The sequence below is a fragment of the Lampetra fluviatilis genome, chromosome 28 (genome assembly GCF_964198595.1).
Source record: "Lampetra fluviatilis chromosome 28, kcLamFluv1.1, whole genome shotgun sequence".
Lineage (NCBI taxonomy): Eukaryota > Metazoa > Chordata > Hyperoartia > Petromyzontiformes > Petromyzontidae > Lampetra > Lampetra fluviatilis.
Genome location: NC_136302.1, coordinates 12,868,188 through 12,890,024, shown reverse-complemented (window position 1 = coordinate 12,890,024; position 21,837 = coordinate 12,868,188).

Sequence of the window (21,837 nt, the reverse complement as noted above, 5' to 3'; positions counted from 1 at the left end):
CGATCCTTCACCAACCCACATTTAAAAGAGTGGTGAAGTGTGGTCAAACAACCACGGTGACTGACATGGCACGGCTAGAGCTTCATCTACCAGTGGATTAACAAAGAACTGTAAATTGTCGAATTGTCTGCATGAAGTGCAACTTTGGCAATGATCAGCGATTCCGTCGGCCGTGCTAAAGCCACAGACCCTCGTCGCACCTGTGAATCCCTCGTTACAGGTGCACGTGTAGCTTCCGTCCGTGTTGGCGCAGGTGGCGTCTGCAGAACAATCATTGACCTGCGAGCACTCGTCAATGTCCGCGCAGCTGCTGTTCGCCAGCTTCATTTGGTACCCAGATTTACATCTGCAGTGACACGTGAAGGGAACGATAACGGTAACAGAGTCAGTGATTTTGTTTTTTATAGAGCTCCGTAAACTTACGTCTAATCTAAATGGCCGCTCAGTGCAGAGGGCAATGCCATTGACAGCGCAAACATGTATTCACCGATACATCAACGCAAAACATACCGCGAGGCATGTTCTGAAGAAACGCGACCTTCACGAGGAAAAAGCGAAAAACAAAAGCGGCGAAATGCGATTTCCTTAGATGCATGTGTGGCACATTAGAAATGATCACTCTTTTAATTATATCCTTGTGCAGCAAGGGAGTAAAGTGTGGTTCTGTGAAAGTCCTGATGTGCTGTGCAGTGCATCAATGCATGTGTGTACAGCACCATGTGATGACTGAGTTGGGCCTGTAGGTGGCTGGCAGGGTTAATGAATAACCGCACGTGTAAACCAGCCACATGGTTAATGGCGACTGAAGACATGCTGTTGTAACACGTGCTGTTGCATTTTACAGAGTTACGGTGCTGTTCTTCACAAGATTGCTATTAGCCACAATAAATGTGCTTGCCCTCGATTTGGAGCACCTGCCCACGTCCTTCATTTCGAGTGTGCAACACATGGTAGAAAAGACGAGGTGATTGGGCGAGGAACAATCAGTCGAGGGAGGACGCTGCAGAAGGACGGTTGTTGCTCGTGTTCACTTACAGGCAGGCCGGACCATCCTTGAGATTGACGCACTCCATGTTGGTACCGTTTCCACAGTAACTGGCGTTGGCACATTGGGAGTGGCACTGCACGCCCCCATCGCTGCCCCATGAAACAGTGTAGCCACTATAATTCGTGTTGCACTTGTAATAGGTTAAAAACTCTTCTGCCGTGATACCTGTGAGAGCGAATAAAAACGAAGTGTTCGATCGCATCTCACTGTTGTACATCCATTTGCGCCACGTGCATGCAAATTATTCCCATTGAACACGGCTGCCCGATTTTAAATGTTGCAAAACAGTGGAGCACACTGATATTTTACCCAGAAAAAAACAGAGGATGCACATATTTGTTTTAATGTTTGACAAACCAAAAACAGAGCACTTTAAAAACCTAATAATCTCATGGGTAGCTTTGCCTCTGAATGAAGGTTAAACATTCTGCTAAACATTAACGCTAGAGTACATGAAAGCTAAATAGGTACAATGCAATAATATACAGATTCAAAGTAGCAAACGGCATGCGCTTATCCGTTATATGTTTTTATATCAGGGCCCGTGGCATGCGTGGGGATATTGTAAATGGTGGAGCGGCTTAGCAGCGCCGGGGCTGATAAGCCAAATGATACTGGTAGGAACGAAGTGGACCAGCCACCAATAGATTATTTCGTCCGTCCGTCCGTCCGACCGTCCGTCCGTCCGTCTGTGTAGCAACATCGCCCCCTACTGCAAACACTTGGCATGACCCTACAAACATCTTTAAACTCAGTGACGCTTTCCTGGCTAAACAAGTGTAACATTCCCTCATAATTCCCTCAGATAGCTTTTAATTAAAACATTTAAATTAATTAGGCTTTCCTGGCTAAACACGTGTAATATTCCCTTATAATTCCCTGAGATAGCTTTTAATTAAAACTTTGAAATTAAAAAATAATATCGTCCGTCCGTCCGATGTCCGATTACGTGTAGCAACATCGCTCCCTACTGAAAACACTTGCCATGACCCTACAAAAACCTTTAGACTCAGTGAGGCTTTCCTGGCTAAGCAAGTGTAACATTCCCTTATACTTCCCTGAGATAGCTTTTAATTAAAACTTTTAAATTAAAATTTAACTCACAGCGCCATAAAGCCTACAGCTAGGCCTAAAGCCTCGAACTACGCCTATCACTCTCCCTTCGTATCGTACCCCCGCGTGTGTGCAAGGGAGTTAATGTTTAACAATGTTACATTCCCTGATGCTTTTAAATAGAAACATTTAAATTTAAAGCTTTTACTTAAATAATAAAAACATTTAATTTTAAAATTAACTCACGGCAGCCTAAAGCCTACAGCTAGGCCTAAAACCTAGAACTAGGCCTCAACCTCTCCCTTCGTATCGTACCCCCGCGTGTGTGAAAGGGAGTTAATGTTTTACAATGTTACATTCCCTGATGTTTTTAAATAGAAACATTTACATTTAAAGCTTTTACATAAATAATTAAAACATTTAAATTACAAATTAACTCACAGCGGCCTAACGCTGACAGCTAGGCCTAAAGCCTAGAACTAGGCCTCACTCTCCCTTCGTATCGTCCGATTCGGTGTAGCAACATCGCCCCCTACTGCAAACACTTGGCAGGACCCTACAAAAACCTTTAGACTCAGTGGGGCTTTCCTGGCTAAACAAGTGTAATAATACATTATGCTTATATTCTTTGGTTATTCGTTCCTACCAGCCCACCCCGCAGGGTTCTGTTTAATTGTCCGGTCAAAGCTAAATTTTTATTGAAATGTTGCCCTCTTTTGCATACACTATACATCATAAACTTTCAAATGTCTTCTCAGTCATTCAAATTAGTTGGGCGAACTAGGTGGCGTTCCCTGGAAAATCACGTGGACAGGCTAGCCACTTATTTTGCAGATTGCGGGATGATTCACAGCCACCTTTGTCCCATTTTGTGCCAGCAAAGTGCATGGTAAAACAAAACTCCTTACAGGGAATAAAGATTTATCTCTCAATATGACATTGCCTACTGATGTGATGTGATGGCAACGTCCAAAAGCGTATGTTTATTTTGTTTAACCAGGTGATAACTTAATAGACCAAAATATCCTCATTTGTAAAAGTGACTTAGGTCACCCCAATGATAAAAACAAAGTACAACAATGAACCAAATAGAAATCGGAGCAAACAACCGTGTTAGAGGAAAATTATATTTGATACACTACTTTCTACAGAAGCTCTGCAAAGACATTGACTTGGCATGATGTTGAGAATGGCGTCATTGGCTGCAGGATGAAGTAATTGAGGATGTTTAGGATTAACGCTGCGAACCGAGCTCACTTACCTGTGCCGTTCTCGTATATGTCTGTTTGATTCGGGAAAGCAATTTGCAAGTCGCTGCTGTTTTGTACTTTGATTGATTCGGTGATGGCAGAAAATATTGATGGGATGAGATCTTTTGAGTAGAAGTCGAGAATGGTGCGGTTTGGCGTGTAATTGTAGCGTGCCTCGCTCGTCACGGTGATGCTGCCTTTGCTGTTTATGGCACACAGGCAAAAGGAACAAAAAAACCCCGTAGTAAGTGAAAGACATGGTTATCTTAAAGTGCAATAATGGGAAACCCGTGTGTCATCACAAAAATGTAACTCAAATGTTCACGTGATTCTAAAATAACAAATACTATAAATTGCCGACAAATTAGGGACAACAGCATTTTATTAAACAGTAGAGAATATATCATGGGACCTCCTTTGCCAGTACCAAAATATGAGAATAGGTTTTGTTGCCAGATAAAAGGGGAAAACCTATTCTCAGTAGAGAATATTTAACGATATAACTCAACACAAAATACACCTTCCCATATCTTAGTTTTCACATCCTATCGACCACACGGCCTTCTAGGAATTAATCTTTTCCATCAGCATTGGTTTCACACAAGTTTTATCATAACGAGTCTTCATCAGCCTAACGTTACCCACAATCACAAAATGGTGTGGTGGGGTGGGGCTTGGTAATAAATAGGGTGGGCATTCATGAACAGCTAAGTATACAGTGCTATCTCCAATCCGATATAGAATTTTGCATACCGGTCAATTTAAATTTCCACCCACCCCAGTCCACCAACCTTGAATTAGTGTGCCGACTATAGCCTACCATACAGTAGTTTACTTAATCTAGGAAAGCCTCACCGAGTCTCAACACTCTTTTTATAGGAGGGTCTCGGATCGTAGTCAGAGACTGGAGTACTCTGAGAAAACCCATGCGTATGAGAGAAGAAACACATGAAAGTCTTGTAAGTTTCACAAACCTATGTGATGCACCAACCCTTACCTCTAAATATATTACAAACAATACCATGCTCATCTCTGTTGATTAAAATGCATTTATCAGAAGTTATGGAAATGACGTACCTCATTTTGCGGATTGACATATCAAAGAAATCGCTGAGCAAAAAAAGCAATAACCTAAGCATCTGTAAAGTAAAAATAAAACATCAATTAGAAATGTCATCTGTGATATAGAAATATATATAATTTAACATCATGTAAATATTATTTACAGCCAATGCTGGATGGAGGCCTCTCCACACTGTGACGCTCATGTAGCTTGAACCATACTCCATCACGCTATCAGGTGGGGCTGAAGTATGGTAAAAACAATTCCTATGTCATGGGGGTCCTTCATCCAGCACTAGATTGACATAGGACCAAATAATATTATTAATACGGGATATGTTATCTCATGAGATTGCACTTACACATAAAGCGTGCAAAAATTGTGTTGCAGAAATTGTGCGTACCCGTCTCATGAACTCGTCTTCAAATAGATTTATGCTTTCCTGGTCTTTCATACAATCCTCGTAGTTCCTGTTGGTGACTCTGACCACGATGACGATGACCTTCGTGTGCGGCACTGCAGACGGCACAAAGCATCAACGGCCACAGTGAAGCGAATTCACCAAACTCACAGAAACCTTCGCTAGGCCTGTATTTACTATTTTTATTTTACCAGGAAAAGCTCACTAAGCCATTTGCTCTTCTTCATAAGCGACCTGGCCACAAATGAAAGCTCAACAAAGCGGCCTATCATGCCGATATTTGTAGTATCCGAACACTGTACTCTCAACGCATGTTGATTCTAAATTTCGAGGGGAAAACCCAAAGACTCGGAGGAAAATTCACACGACCACGGGGAGAACGTGCCAACTCCAGCTATACAGCAGGCGTCAGGGTCGGGATCGAACCCACGACCTCCTGTATACCAGGCAATGGAGATAACATCTCGCCACCACGGCGTTCCATGATGCTAAGCAGATGGTTCTCCTTAGCATCATCCAACCTGGGCCTATTTCCATCAATACACAAGTGGGCCGAATCCGGGGATCACTACACGACTGCTGCTGGTGTAGTTCACGACCGCCAGTGCACTCCGAGCAGTAGTCCACTACACCAGGAGTAGCAGCTGCACACCATAGTGCCACCACCACGACACTGCCAGGTGTAACCTTCTAAAAGAGCACCTGGCAGTTGGACTCTCTAGCTGGTGCTCATTAGGGTTGATGCGGATTCTTAGGGGCCGTCCATAAATTACGTCACGCACCTGGGGGGGGGGGGGGGGTGTCAGACATTCGTGACGATGTGTGACGAGGGGGGGAGGTTAAGAAATGTGACTTCACATCAAAATGCGCAACTTTAAATAAATATAGACAACACGTTCTACTTAATTAAATATTCTTTTTAATAAATGTTTTCTCCTACAACATCAGAGTGCAGCGCCACATTAAATACGCACTACAATGACAATAGTTTATAGCGATTTGAAGCATATTTAAATTTTTGGGGGGGGGGGGGCAGAGCTTTGTGACGTCATATTTGAGGGGGGGTCTGACTTTTTGTGACGCCGTGTGACGAAGGGGGGGGGGGGTTCAGAAATTGTCCAAAATCGCGTGACGTCATTTATGGACGGCCCCTTATTGGCTGGAGAGAATGTTCGTGTTTTTGGCGGTGTGAGATTACCACACAGCTTATAAATGTGTTTTTTCTTCACATTGTGGCGAATGGTAGCACCTCTCATTGTTACAGGACCTATGCTTTATTTACTTTGTATTTATTCTGCTTGTTTACTCAGGAAAGCCTCATGGAGTCTCAAGACTACTCTTCAGCAGGAGCCTGACAAGTGGTTTTTTTTCAAGTTAGTAATTTTTCAAATTTGGAACATTTGGATCATTGCCTAGTTTGCTTCATCACGAAATGTTTAAGACGGCGCATATGTTTCGCCATGTTTAATACGCCCACAATATGAACTAGGGTGGCATGTCAGATTTGTGAACGTTGAACCTGCGACTAGTGGTGAACGCGCTCCTCGTGGACGTCATTGCATCCTACCGTCAAATGGGACGGCCGGCACGAACGTCTTTCCCCTTGAACAGTCATCGCCGGTGTAGGCGTCTTGGCAGATGCAGCTGGATCTACAGTCGTCATTCGTCTGACAGGATCCATCGTTGTCGCACTTTCTCTTGCCGCAATCTGTAACCACACAACGGAGTAGCAGTATCGTTTCACATCCGTGACATTACCACATTTACGGGTAAACGCGCGGCCTTGCAATCGTTCGCTCACGCCACCGCTGGCAGAAGGGCCTCCACTGCAGTGAACTCGGGAGGGTATTTGGTCTACTCTTCCACATTGACCAGACGTCTTGAAGAGGTGGGCATATCCACACTTTACCCCACCGCACGCGACCTGCTTGTGCTGCTGGGTGGACAGCAGCATTGGGGTGGATTTGGGAGACTCTCCCCCTTGTTGTTAATACTGCTGCGTTGTGTGCTCTCCATTACTGCACGGCAGCTACACCAACGTACACAGCAATATTAATAATAATTCCCTTTATTTAACCTGAATCAGGTTGGTTCAGTAATGGAACGCTTGAACCAGTTCCTTGATGACGAGGGTTTGGCGTGTGGCAGGAATCCAGTGTGGCTGGAGGAACCCGACGCAGACGGGGGATTAACGTCCAAATCTCCTAGCCCCCTTGCAGCCCAACAGGTTTAGCATTTTTCAAATCTCTGCGTGATCCACCAATCCTTGCTTCCGAAGTGCTAGATTACAGGTGTGCGACACCATGCACTACTGGCACAGGGAAGCTGGTTGGGATGTAAACACAGTGCCATTCACGTACACAATTTGTACTGCGTGTTTGTGTGCCTCGTAGTATACTGTATGTATACCGCAATAGGGTACATTAATCAGAAACATGGGGTGGCTACAGTCTATACTCTATACCAATAAACTACCACTGCATCTAAATTCCACTTCATCAGTAGTCATGAGCTTTGATTAAAACAATTATATATCCATGTTCATAATAAAGTAAATTAAATATATATATATAAAACATCTTACCATCCGTTTTGCACTTGCAGTTAAACGATCCCTCTGTGTTTATGCATGTTTTGCCTGAAGGGCAAATGTTCGATTTGGTGTCACACTCATTCACATCTCTGCATACTTTTCCATCTCCCACGAAGCCGCTCTTGCAGATGCAGTCATAAGAACCGATAGTATTTTTGCATTTGGCATTTGGGGTGCAGTTGTTGACTGTTGCACACTCATCCACATCGGAGCACTTCTTGCCATCTCCCTGAAATCCGCTTTTGCAGAGGCAGCTGTAGGAGCCAAATGAATTTTGGCAGCTTGCATTAACGCTACAGTCGTTGGCTATTCGACACTCGTCCACATCCGTGCAGACACCATCGTTCGCCGTGAAGCCAACCTTGCACGTGCATGTGTAGCTGCCAATGGTGTTTCGGCACTCTTTATTGCCAAGGCATAACCCTCCCGCCTGACATTCATCGATATCCACGCAAGTTCCTGTGACATCTGCAATACACATCAGTATGTTTAGTAAATTAAGGGTATGATGATTATTACAGAGCTGAAAACGACCATTCTCCCAGCTAACAGCTACCATTCCTCGCATGGGAGCACTGTGGGAACACTGATGTCTCGACTGGACATATACGAAAAAGACCTTCATAGCTCATCGGCACTGCTGTGGCAAGATGTTAACTCCCTCGCCTGGTATCCATGAAGGTCGTGGGTTCGATCCCGACGCTGACGCCTGTGTATTTGGAGTTTGCATGTTCTCCCCGTGGTTGTGCTGATTTTTCTCTGGGTGCTACGGTTTTTCCCTCCACATTTATAAATATGCGCTTAGAGTGTTTGGGCTGCTATAAATTTCCACATGATGAGCCACTTTGTTGAGCTATCATTTGTGGCCAGGTCGCTTTTGAAAAAGAGCTATAGAAGCTCCGTGAGCCTTACCTAGTAAAATAAAATAGTTCAGTTTTAGTTGTATTCTTTCCTCCAGTCTAAATACAGGCGCGGTTCATCCACGAGGGGCGTTGGGGCGCCGCCTCACCAAGCAGCTGGAGATGAGAAATTATTTTTCTCATAAAAAGACTTTTCTATAAATTGTTTTGTTGTGTTTACTTTTTAAAAATATAATCATTCTTTCAACGCGAATATCCTCCTGAAGATAACATTTTAATTTGTTCATATTATAAACCGCTGCAACACAGTCTGATTTGTGCCTCGGGGAGGTCTCGGGGGGGCTGCGAAGGCGTCCGAGTGAGAGATATCCCTTCATTCATTGAGATCAGCTTCGCATTTTAGCCACGCTGTTTGAGACCCATTCAGGGCGGTGAAAAAGGCGCCCATGGCTGTAATGACGATGTCACAACGCTAGGGTGCACTGTGCAAATATAGCAGGTCACGGTCTACACGCTCAAGCAGGGAGTGTTTAAGGGGCCGTCCATAAATGACGTCACGCGATTTTTGACGATTTTTGACCCTCCCCCCCATCGTCACACGGCGTCACAAAAAGTCAGACCCCTCCTCAAATGACGCCACAAAGCTCTGCCCCCCCCCCCCCAAAATAAAAAAATGCTTCAAATCGCATGAAACTATTGTCATTGTCGAGCGTATTTAATGTGCAGCTGCACTCTGATGTTGTAGGAGAAAATATTTATTAAAAAGTATATTTAATTAAGTAGAACGTGTTGTCTATATTTATTTAAAGTTGCGCATTTTGATGTGACGTCACATTTCTCAAACCCCCCCCTCGTCACAAATGTCTGACCCCCCCCCCTCCTAGGTGCATGACGTCATTTATGGCCGGCCCCTAAGGGGTTGTGCAGCGTTGACTTGAGCGTCATGAGGACAGCATTTGAGTTTATTTGTTTTGTTTCGTATTGTTTATAAATGCCTACCGTTGGTAGATAAGACAGTTATATCACTTTCATGGGAAAGACAATAACATGACGAGGTTTTATTTAATTAAAATACCATATTTTCAGAGGTCACTCACAACAGCTCCACCTAGTGTAAATGTCACGAGCCGCACTAAAGAGTTGAGAAGCAATGCACAACGCCGAGTGCCTTGCCTGTTAACATCTTGAGATGTGTACGCATTATAAATCCCCACCGCATTGTAAGTTACAAAAAAATCCAGGATAAAGTAATGTATTAAAAAAACGGTATACATTGTGAACTTACTCTTAAAGCCGCTGTTACAGATGCAATTATACCCGCCGATCACATATTGGCAATAGCTGTTGCTGGGGCAATTGTGGGTGTTGCTCTTGCAGTAGTCGACGATCACACACTTGAGGCCGACAACTCCATAACCCGGCAAGCAGAGGCACGTGAAAGAGCCCTCGTTGTTGATGCACTGGTGTCCCTTGCCGCATGCCTCGCCACCCGCCATGCTGCATTCATCGATGTCTGTGCAGCCGCCGCTGGAAGTTTCTGCAGCAGGACAAGAGGGCTGTGACTGCGGCTGATGAACATTGAAACAATTGGTGCACCTTCCGCGAGCTCACGGCTCAAAGGGCACCATCTCTGGGCAAGTCTGTAAGAAGGCGTAGGTGGGCACTGCCATGCAAAACACTGCTTCAATGAAAAATACACTAGTTCCGCCAAACAGAATTGGTTAAGGGGCCCAACGGGGCATGGCAATTTGTGCATTATTGTTCATGGGTCTACCAGAGCAATGTGTCTGAAAATTGGTACCGGAAGAGTGAGTGAAAAGATCGGGATGGGGTGGGGTGGGAAGGAAGGAGGATCAATTGGCTCACGCAAAAAGAGGCCCCAGGAGGGTAGGAGGGATCTGGGAATGTTGGAATAATGTGGTTCCACGTCTGCCCCGAGCCTCGAGGAACCCCTGGGCGGACATGGTTAAGGATTGCTCCGCAACTAGTGTTCAGTGGTGCTGCAGTATTGTGCACTATAAAAATGTAAGTATCACATTCCCTTGCCCACAACCTATCAGAATCTTTATCAGAATCCAATGAGCCATGAAGCTCTTTTTCACAGATCTCCAGTCGGAGCAGGTCAGTAAGTTACAACAACAAACAATACGTAAAAACGATAGCGCAAAATAGATAAAAAGGTAAACAAGTTACTAAAAAAAAGTATATAACCTAAGATGATGGTTTCAAAATAAAGTGATGGAGAGGTTGTTATATATTTCCACTTACTGTTATATCCAGAAGTGCATCGGCACTCATATGATCCCACGGAATTCGAGCAGTTGGAATTTATGGGGCAGGAATTAGTTTTGGACAGACACTCATCCACGTCTGAACAGTTCTTGCCATTTCCCTGAAAGCCGGTCTTGCAAGAACAGCTGTAGGAACCGACTGAATTTGTGCAGTTGGCATTCTGGCTGCAGTTGTTGTATCTTGAACACTCGTCGATATCTGAACAGTTCTTGCCATCTCCCTGAAAGCCGCTTTTGCAGAGGCAGCTGTAGGAACCGATTGAATTTGTACAGGTGGAAAACATGCTGCAGGTGTTTGCTGTTGTACACTCGTCTATATCTGAGCATTCCCTGCCATCTCCTTCAAAGCCACTCTGGCATGCACAGCTGTAGGAACCGCGTGAATTCGTGCAGATTGCAACCATGCTGCATTTCCCTTCTTGTAAACACTCATTTATATCTGAGCATTTCTTGCCATCTCCTTCAAAGCCAGTCTTGCAAGTACAGCTGTAGGAACCAACTGAATTTGTGCAGGTAGCATCCAGGCTGCATGTTCCTTCTTGTGAACACTCGTTTATATCTGAGCATTCTTTGCCATCTCCTTTAAAGCCAGTTTTGCAAGTACAGCTGTAGGAACCAACTGAATTTGTGCAGGTGGCATACACACTGCATGCTCCTTCTTTTAAACACTCGTCTTTATCTGAACATTCTTTGCCATCTCCTTTAAAGCCAGTCTTGCAGGAACAGCTGTAGGAACCAACTGAATTTGTGCAGGTGGCATACACACTGCATGTTCCTTCTTGTGAACACTCGTTTATATCTGAGCAATCTTTGCCATCTCCTTCAAAGCCAGTCTTGCAAGTACAGCTGTAGGAACCAACTGAATTTGTGCAAGTGGCATCCACGTTGCATGTTCCTTCTTGTAAACACTCGTCTATATCTGAACATTCGGTGACACTGGGAAGAACTGAGTACCTGGAAACACAGAAAGTAGGGTTAGTCCCATATGGTACATTTCATTTCAGTAACATTTTGTCATGCTGTTTTAGGCCAGGGGTTGGCAATCTTTCAAATAATAAGTGCCATTTCTTTTGTTTTTGACCAAAATAGTTCGAGAGCCACATCACACGCATAGCTCCTTGTACACAAACACCAAAGCAGGTTTTCAGCAGATGACAACAACACACATTCTGACTTAAATAGACAATATAGGTGATGGAATAAACTATCTATTTAGTTTTTCTTCCATTAGTTATTCTTTAACAATACAGTTTGACTGTACATTTTGTTGTCACCAAGACATGACATAGTGACCCATTCCCTGGCATACTTAATAAGTGATCTTACGTTAAATTACGTTAAATATATTTTTGTAAGCGTCTGCTCACAGGAGGGCAGCAAAGAGCCGCATGTGGCTCTGGAGCCGCAGGTTACAGAGCCCCGGCTGTGTCTGTCCGTGAAACATGTCCGGCTTTGGTCTGTGAATAAAGTGGCAACTCTATCTGAAACTCCTCGTGTTGCTTCCATTTTATGCTCGGCAGCAACTTTTAAGGTGAGTTTGAAGCCACGTTTGTAGATATTATCAGCAATGTGTTGCTAAAAATTTAGCCGTTTTATCGCTCTCATTGCCAAACATATTTCTGTCGTGTCGTAGCAAGTCGTGCCACTGGCATTGCGCAAATGCTTACCCCGTATCGCAGACGCAGCTTTGAGAGCCGTTCAAGTAAAGTTGGCAATTCCCGTGATCTCCGCAATTAAGATTGCATTCTAGAAACGGAAATGCAAAGAACTGTGGTCAAACAGTGTTACTCAATGTGAAAACGGTAAAAAAACACATTAACACCATGTGCACACAGAATTTGTTTTTTTTTGCTTTTGAGCCATGCGGCCAGGATTGAGCAAAATGTAGCCCACTTTTCACACAAGGCAACTGGAGAGCACAGACTAAGTGTTTCACACATAACGTTAAATCTAACAATGTCAAATTTAAGTGCACGAGTCCCTGAAAATGTACACGTGCACAAATGGTCACATCGTTGGTGAGCGAGAAACGCACGACAAACCATATTCAGTGTCGGAAAACGGCCGCAATTTTATTTTAGTGACTTAAATTTGCAAGCCATGTCAAGCAACTGCTAAATGAAGGTCTCCACAATTCGTTTCCATCTGGCACAAATAAGTAAACTGGCTCTATCTCTGCATCGGACGTACATTTGGTTGCATTCCCTCCTTGGCTGCCACACCACCGTTAGTCTCGACCACCGGCCATCATCAAACCCACTTCCCTTTCTTAAGTCAATATGATGTCTCCAACGTGTGCTTCCTATGTGTTACTCTATCTCCTACTTCTGCTGTGTGTGACTGCACAAACAGCAGACAGGCACAACTCTCACCATGCCTTGCATGCATATATTGTGAATACCACATTGCATCCACAACACTGTCAGCCTTATTCAGACCACTAACTCAAGAAATGAATGTGATCCATGTTTATGAGAGATGTGCCTTCCTGCTGTTTGTGTGTGTACGTTGAACTTCATTCGCACTGTGCATAGCCAACCGTGCTGGGTTTAGTCAACATAACTCTTTCCACCCTGAATGTCTTCTCGTGTTGTGATGCAATTTCCATCATTTACAGGAGAAACTGTTGCATTTGAAACTCAAGATCCCTGAAAACAAAGCGTCTGCACACAGCTGATGCCAAGCGGTAGCTAAACGGGGGCGTTCTTGAGGCGTAGTTTCAGAAAATAACACCACAGTGAGGGCCACACCGTTGCTCACTCACTGCCTTGGGGTCATCGTCACAGCCGAGAAAGCAATATTTAAAAGAAAAATCACTGTCAGCGTTGAAGGTGAGACGGAAAGTGCAGTGTTAGCACCACGTGATGTGCTCTCAGTATTTATAATTTGTAGTTATACGTCTTTGAAATAGCTGAAAGTGCTTAGAAATTTCACTCAAAGGTGAAGGCCTCCTCACACCATGTCAGTCGAGGGGAGTTTGACCTTACATCACCGCACTCGTTGGTACGGGTTGGTGTACAGGGGAGGGGGTGGTGGGGTCGGATATCACTTTGCCACTGATGTAAGTCGTGCACGAGAATTGACCTCAGCCCTTCAGCCCAGAGTGCAGTGCTCTAACCACAAAGCCACCACTCGATCCCTCTTCCGCTTTGTATAACCAAAGATAAGTTCATAAGAGGTTTTTGGGTTAGATCGCGTAAATATATAAATGTGTCGTTAAAACCCGCCACCACCTAACACAGCCAACTAGTAAGGGTTGTCACATAAACAGAACGTGCCAATTCGTCACTAGTACAGCCCACCGGTTACAAACTGAGTACGACGTTTCGCCAGTAAATACAACTAGCTTCATCAGGCAACAGCCAGATTTGTGGAGACGCCCATCTGTTTTGTTCTTTATATAGAGGCGTAGTAGATGTGGTGACCACCCTTCTGCGCTCTAGCGCCACGTGGGGGGGGGGATTACTGAGGCAACGTACATTATGCATGTGCATTATGCGAGCCCTTTGAACTCGTCCTTCCTCTCTGTTGTGTTTATTAAAATAGCCCTACCAACGGTAATCCTATTGAAGTACGCTGCCCTTTGTAGGCATGCATTTAAATAATGTAATATTTGATGATTCGCTTCCACGCAGCACTAAGGCGGTAGCTATCTGAACGGATAAAGATATTTAAATTGATTTAAATTTCGATAGATTCTCTAATTAGTCTTGGCCAGTAGTAGCTAGTTTTGCACAAAACTTCAACATTATCAAAATCAATTGAGTGTACTGGTAATTGTTATTATGGTGACATTAATTCCACCATGTTTACAGCGTGGAAGAGTAGACAACAAACCCTCAAGAGTTCCCTCTGGGGCAGGCCATTCCACCAGCAATGGCGTGAAACAAGTCATTGCAGGGCCACACCTTTACATTATAACTGTGAAATGAGGACACATGTATCATGCTGTTGTGCTAGAAGTTTAACGTGCGCGTACATCATATCTCCTAAAAATAATTCCAATCTATGCCTCAAGTTTCCTGGCTGGCTGCTGGCTGGGCTCCCCTGCACTGTGCGCCATTGCCACAGAAGCGAGCTGGGTACCTGGCTGAACGGGATTTTCCGCATAATAAACACTGACTGTGAGACGGTACAAGTATGGAAGACTTAGTAAAGAGCCAGACCGAAGACTCGAAGAGGTTGAAGTAACAAACACAAAAGACTGACACGGTTCATTTACAATTGTCCTAACGTTTCAACCTGTGCTCCTAATACTACAATTATTTCACTAGAATATTGTTTAAAATCCTAGAGAATAAACAACAATCTTACAATACATATTATCTTGGCATTGTATTATTAAATAAAAAAGCTGATTACTTGTAGTGCTCCGAATAAAGGATTGTGAGAAGAATATGAAAATGAAAATTGGTCCGATGAGTGTGTGTGAACAAAGAGGCTGAGTATCAGGTGTGGGTGATGTCCGCTGCGTTTCAGTGGAATCACGTGGCTGGAGATTGTAAGGAAACTCGTGGCTGGTGTCTTCTAAGTGGCGAGGTGTTAGCTGAGTCTGGTGAGGTCAGATGTCAGGTGAATGACTGGCATTGGTGTCAGGTGAGTGGTGAGTATCTGAGACAGTGGTTTTAAATCGATAGCGTGCTAATTATCGTTCGAGAAACCTAAGGTTTTGTATGTGATACGTAACTTTTGATAATCCATAACACTGGTCAACACAAAAAAAATTCTGCCCTGGACTTTTGCAGCTGTTTTAGACTAATTTCAGGGTGCTGATTCCAAATCTGATCTCAGATTTGCTCTATCACATCATTTTTATGCTATCGGCATACCCCATTTTCATTGATTTTACCCAAAATTAACTCTGTAACTTATGATTGCAAGTTGTTGCGAGTCAGTGACTGCTTTAGTGTTAAAATATGGTGCTGTATTTTTAGGATAGTGTGTTTATAATATAATTTTATGTAGATATCCACATTTATTTAATATTTTTCTTCTGCAGTTTTTATTGAAAATGCAATATTTGATATCTCAAAAACCTGATGTGATAGACAAAAAACGATGCCAGATTTGGAATCAGCACCCCAAAATTACCTTGAACCCGTTGGAATACCTTATGCCAGAAAAAGTGTGTTGACCAGTGTAATTGATCTTAAGTCAAACTATGCTGCCTGCTTTGTTAAGTTCTGCCACAGTACTGTCATTTAAATACTGTATTTATGCAGGGCCGGCCCGAGGCATAAGCGAACTAAGCGGCTGCTTGGGGCCCCCTGGCCACCAGGGGGCCCCCGAATCGTTTTTTTTTTTTACAATTAAATAACTTAAACAAGTGATATAAATGAATTAATGTCATTGGAGGATAGATTTAAGTCTCTAAGTGAGGTTAAAGAGAACTTTGGAGTGCTGCTCAATTTTAGGGAGCTAGATCAAAAGGTCCGGAGGGAACAATGTGAGCTTCTTGGGGAAAAACTCTCTTGTGGAGAGGAGGCTGATATTGATGGTAGCGCACTGGCAGTAGAGATAGAGAGTCTTCCTGAACTTCCCCAAACTATGATGACTGCCTTTGAGCTTCTCACATACCTCTCACAAAATGAGATGTGTGAGCTTTACCCAAATCTTTGGGTAGCTCTCAGGATAGCCTGCACTCTGCCTGTGTCAGTTGCCTCAGCAGAGAGGAGCTTTTCCAAGCTCAAATTGATAAAAACATATTTGAGATCATCAATGGCCCAGGAAAGACTAAGTGGACTTGCAGTCATTAGTATTAATAACAAAGTTGGCCAAGCAATACCATACAATGATGTCATTAGTGACTTTGCCTCCAGAAAAGCTAGGAAGGAACGATTTTGAGGTCATTGTTGTACAGTTGACATTGTTGAACCCTTGCTGTTCTTATGTTTGCTTTCATTATTTAAGTATCTTTTTTTTGTAACATTCTATTTTTGATTAGATTAATGTTTGTCTATTTTGGTTTTATTTAAAAGATTGCACATTTAATGCACATTTGCAAATAATTTATTTAATATGTTTTTTGTGACCGTTTGTATTCAGAAGTTTTAATAAAAGAGTGAAGTATTTTAAGTGTTGTTTTTATTTTTTATTAATACATAACCTCACTGTATTCGTTTATAATATTCGCTATAACATTATAGTGTGACATTTGTGTCAATAATCTTCTAGCACAGATGAGTCTGCGTGGTGGGAGGGGGGCCCCCAAATCAAATTCTGCTTAGGGCCCCCAAGAGGCTCGGGCCGGCACTGTATTTATGACCACACTGTTCCTGTGGCTCAGCATGGAAAGCCTTACCTTCAGGAGATCGAATTGGTGTGGTATAGCTGTCGTGGTGTCTACTGCCCGTGTGGACGATGTTCTACCTATTATATACGTCGATTTAGACGTTGGCGTAACTGCAGATGATGACGTCGAAGGCAACTTTAATGGCGATTGGGTCGTTGTTGGTAATACGGATGTTGTCAAAACTGCAATTGAGGATCTTGCTGCAGTTGTTGCACCAACATTTGTTGATGCAGATGCTACAGTTGGTGGTGTTCTTGGAGTTTGACTAGCAGTTATTGTAGGTGATAGAGTTGTCGAGGTTGCAGATGAGCCTGAACTTTCAGTTGTAATAGTTGCGCTTGATTTGGTTGCAGGTGTTAAACTCGTGGTTGCTGCAGGTGTTACATTTGTTGCAGTTGTGCTTTCAGGTGGAACTACAGAAGATGCATGAGCTACAGTTGTCATAGAGGCTACAGATGTTTGTCCTACAGTTTTTGCTTCTGCACTTGTGGGTGGATTCATAGTTGTTGTTAACACTGCAATGAAGGATGTTGCTGCAGTTGCACAAGTATTTGTTGATGCAGATGCTACAGTTGGTGGTGTTCTTGAAGTTTGATTAGCAGTTGTTGGAGGTGATAGAGTTGTCGAGGTTGCAGATGGGCCTGAACTTTCAATTACTATAGTTGCACTTGATGTGCGTGCAGTGTTTGAACCAGTGGTTGCTGTAGGTGTTACATTTATTGCAGTTGTGGTTTCACTGGGAACTCCAGAATTTGCCTGAGCTGCAGTTGTCATAGAGGCTACAGGTGTTTGTGCTACGGTTTTTGTTTCTGCACTTGTTACATTTACAGTTGTTGTCAACACTATAATCAAGGATGTTCTTGAAGTTGTTGCACCAATATTTGTAGATGCAGATGCTACAGTTGGTGGTTTTTTGGAACTTTGACCGGAAGTTGTAGATGATAGCGTTGTAGAGGTTTCAAATGGGCTTGAAGCACCAGTTATAATAGCTGCAGTTTAATTGGGTGCGGTGTTTGAACCAGTGGTTGTAGGTGACATATTTATTGCAGTTGTGAGTTTAACTGGAACTCCAGATAATGCTGGAGCCGCAGTTGTCATAGAGGCTACAGTTGGTTGCCCTATTTTGTTTCTGCACTTGTGAGTGGAATTACAGTTGTTGTTAAGACTGTTATCAAGGATGCTCTTGCAGTTGTTGCACCAACATTTGTTGATGCAGATGTTACAGTTGGTGGTATTCCGGAACTTTGACTGGAATTTGTAGATGGTAGTTGTTGTAGAGGGTGCAGATGGGGTTGAAGATCCAGTTACAATAGCTGCAGTTGATGTGTGTGCAGTGTTTGAACCAGCGGTTGCTGTAGGTGTTAAATTTATTGCAGTTTTGGTTTCACTGGGAAATCCAGAAGATGCCTGAGCTGCAGTTGTCATAGAGGCTACAGGTGTTTGTGATACGGTTTTTGTTTCTGAACTTGTCGTTACATTTACAGTTGTTGTCAATACTGTAATCAAGGATGGTCTTGAAGTTGTTGCACCAATATTTGTAGATGCAGATGCTACAGTTGGTAGTATCTCTGGAACTTTGACCGGAAGTTGTAGATGATAGCGTTGCGAATGGTCTTGAAGCTCCAGTTACAATAGCTGCAGTTGATTTGGGTGTGGTGTTTGAACCAGTGGTTGTAGGTGACATTTATTGCAGTTGTGAGTTTAACTGGAACTCCAGATGATCCTGGAGCCGCAGTTGTCATAGAGGCTACAGTTGGTTGTCCTGTTTTTGTTTCTGCACTTTTGAGTGTAATTACAGTTGTTGTCAACACTGTAATCAAGGATGTTGCTGCAGTTGTTCGTTGATGCAGATGCTACAGTTGGTGGTGTTCTTGAAGTTTGATTAGCAGTTATTGTAGGTGATAGAGTTGTCGAGGTTGCAGATGAGCCCTAACTTTCAATTACTATAGTTGCACTTAATTTGGTTACAGGTGTTGAACTAGTGGTTGCTGTAGGTTTTATATTAATTGCAGTTGTGGTTTCACCTGGAACCCCCGAAGATGCCTGAGCTGCAGTTGTCATAGAGGCTATAGCTGTTTATGCTACAGTTTTTGTTTCTGCACTTGTGGGTGGATTTACAGTTGTCAACACTGTAATCAAGGATGTTGCTGCAGTTGTTGCACCAACATTTGTTGATGCAGAAGCTACAGTTGCAGGTGTTTTGGAACTTTGACCGGCAGTTGCAGAAGATAGAGTTGTAGAGGTTGCAGATGGGCCTGAAGCTCCAGTTACAATAGCTGCAGTTGATTGGGGTGCAGTGTTTGAACCAGTGGTTGCTGTAGGTGTTATATGTATTGTAGTTGTGGCTTTACCTGGAACTCCAGATGACCCTAACGCTGAAGATGTCAAAGAGGTTACAGATGGTTGCCCGACTGTTTTTGTTTCTGCACTTGTGGGTGGATATACAGTTTTTGTTGACACTGTTATTATAAAAATTTTAATGCAGCTGGTAGTAGAGGAACCTTTCTGAAAGCCAGCCTGCTCCTGTGGTTGATAATTGTGTTTCCAATGATTTTTGTGAATAATATCTATACTTGTGTAATAAAAGACTCCTTCACACGATGTCACTCTCCTTGGTCCTTTATTGATGTTCTTCTCCTCCGCACCCCGCTGGCCTCCTCCTCGGCTCAGCGTCGTCTCTCCTCGCGCCCCGCGCACTCTGCAGCCACCCCGCTGCTCCGTGTGCTCCCGCAGACTCTGCAGCCACTCTGCTGCCCGTGCACTCCGCACGCTCCGCTAGCCCTCCGCCAGCCCCGTGCAAATCGCACGGTCCCGCTAGCCACTCTGCTAGCCCCATGCAACCTCGCATGCCCTGTGTGCCCCGCACACTCCGCTCTCTCTCCGCACACCGCTAGCTGGCGGTGTGCCAGCCCTATCAGCCACGTGGCTGATGGCACGGCGGCCACCCAACGTGGTCTCGCCTCTTCACTCCATCGACTGCCCCCATCTCTTCCGGGCTCCCTCCTATAACTTCTCTCCCACGTGACCCTGACTCCTCCCTCTCACATGACCCTGACTCCGCCCCCACTCACCCCGACGACCAGGCTCCGCCTCCCCTATACTCCGGCCCGTGTGAGTGGTGCAGAGGCAGCGCCCACCCTGTCCTTGCTCGCATTACACTTGTGAGAAGTACTTGTGAGAAGTGCCATTTACTCAAATACAATCTTCTTGGAAAAATCAGTTGGAAGAATATAATGCACACGTACAAAAAATGTATACCATTCGAGAACATAATAAAAACAAATCCACATGTCCTTAATATTTATTTGAATACAATATCTGCATTTATTAAATTAAATGATTGTACCTAGGGGGGAACAAGAATTAGATCTGGACATCGCTTTTATGTTATGGTATTGTATTTTGTTACGTTATTCCCCTTTTTCCCGCTCTTCCCTTTATTTCCCTTCTAGGCCTCGGCAAGGTAAGGTAATTTATCCTTTTTACCGGGTAAAAGGGTAAAGGTAAAAGGTAAAGGTGTCGACATGCCAAGGGGTAAGGTAAAGGGTAGGGTAAAGGTAGCTCGGAAGAATTACCCGGTAGGGTAAAGGTAGCGCAAAGTATTACCCGGTAAATACGGTACCTTGTTTACCGCTAAAAGCTCAATGGCACAGTCCATGGCCTCCACTTAACAAGTAATATAAAAAAAAACTTCAAAAAAACACACTTTTATGAAATGTACTAGTAATGGCAGAACTCCACGACTCCAGGAAGTGGCCCCGAAAGCTTGCCATAACGTTAGGGACCGTGGCCAATTACAGCCAACGTCAGTTGACCATGGACAATTAGACCCAAGCTGAAACATAACATACAAAAAAGAATGTTTAAAAATATTTAAAAAAAAAATTTATGATGGAATATAGTATTGTCATCAGTATGACATAAGTGTAATGTGAGGATATATCCGGGTCGTTGACAAATCACAACTCGTCACGATGATTGGCTCTGCCGGTCCTGGTCCATAGCCAATGGGGGGAAGCCTAGGGTCGTGGCCCTGACGTAATGGAAAGGTGACCGCTGTAAGTAGAGGATTGGTTCTGCTGGCTTTAGCCACAGCCAATGGGGAGATGAGTCAGGGGCGTGGTCCGGGGAGCCTACGGTGGAGTCTGGAAGATTCCATAGAGGCTAACCAGGATTGGTGGAAACGTACCACATGACCCGGGTATTAAATAGGGGTGGAGACGAACAACATGGGGTCTGAACTGGAACGAACGAAGGGAAGAGGCCACGCAAGAGCGGGGGTCCAGGCTGCCACGTGGCTGCGCGCGTCTCTATCTTTCTATCCCTCTCACGCTGCCTGTCAGCAGCGTGAAGGAGTGTTGTAATGAAAGACGAATAAAGACCGGATTCCAGAAGTCGCTTCAACGACCTTTATTACATAAGTATACCAAGTTTTCAGTCGATACCACATTGGGAAGTGGGTTAAAATTGAGTTACAATATTTGAGGATACAACAACGACAACAGACAGAGTGAGTTAAAAGAAAGCGTGTAAAATTGGAATCATTGAGAGTATTCTATATGAATAAAGCGCTCTACCTAGCATTTACCTGTTATAAACCTGTTTCATGTGTAGTACCCCAGTAATTACCCTGTAATCGGGTAATGTGTATGGGGTAAGGGTAAAAGGTAGGGTAAAGGTAGGCTCGTTGTTTTTACCTTTTACTTTACCTTGCCGAAGCCTATTCCCTTCCCCGTTAATCTGCTGCTTCCCATCGTTGTCATCACTGTGGTAGGGTGATGAACCCACGTGTCCTTAACTCACCTCCATTTGGAGTTTTGTTCTGATTTCGTTATAACACGTGCAAACTGTTACGATTATTTTTTGGGTTTCTGAAGTTAATAAAACATGTAAATAAAAAAAATAATTAACTGTAAGAGGTTATAAGCTACACATGATAGATTCTATCCTATAAGTTATAATTAGG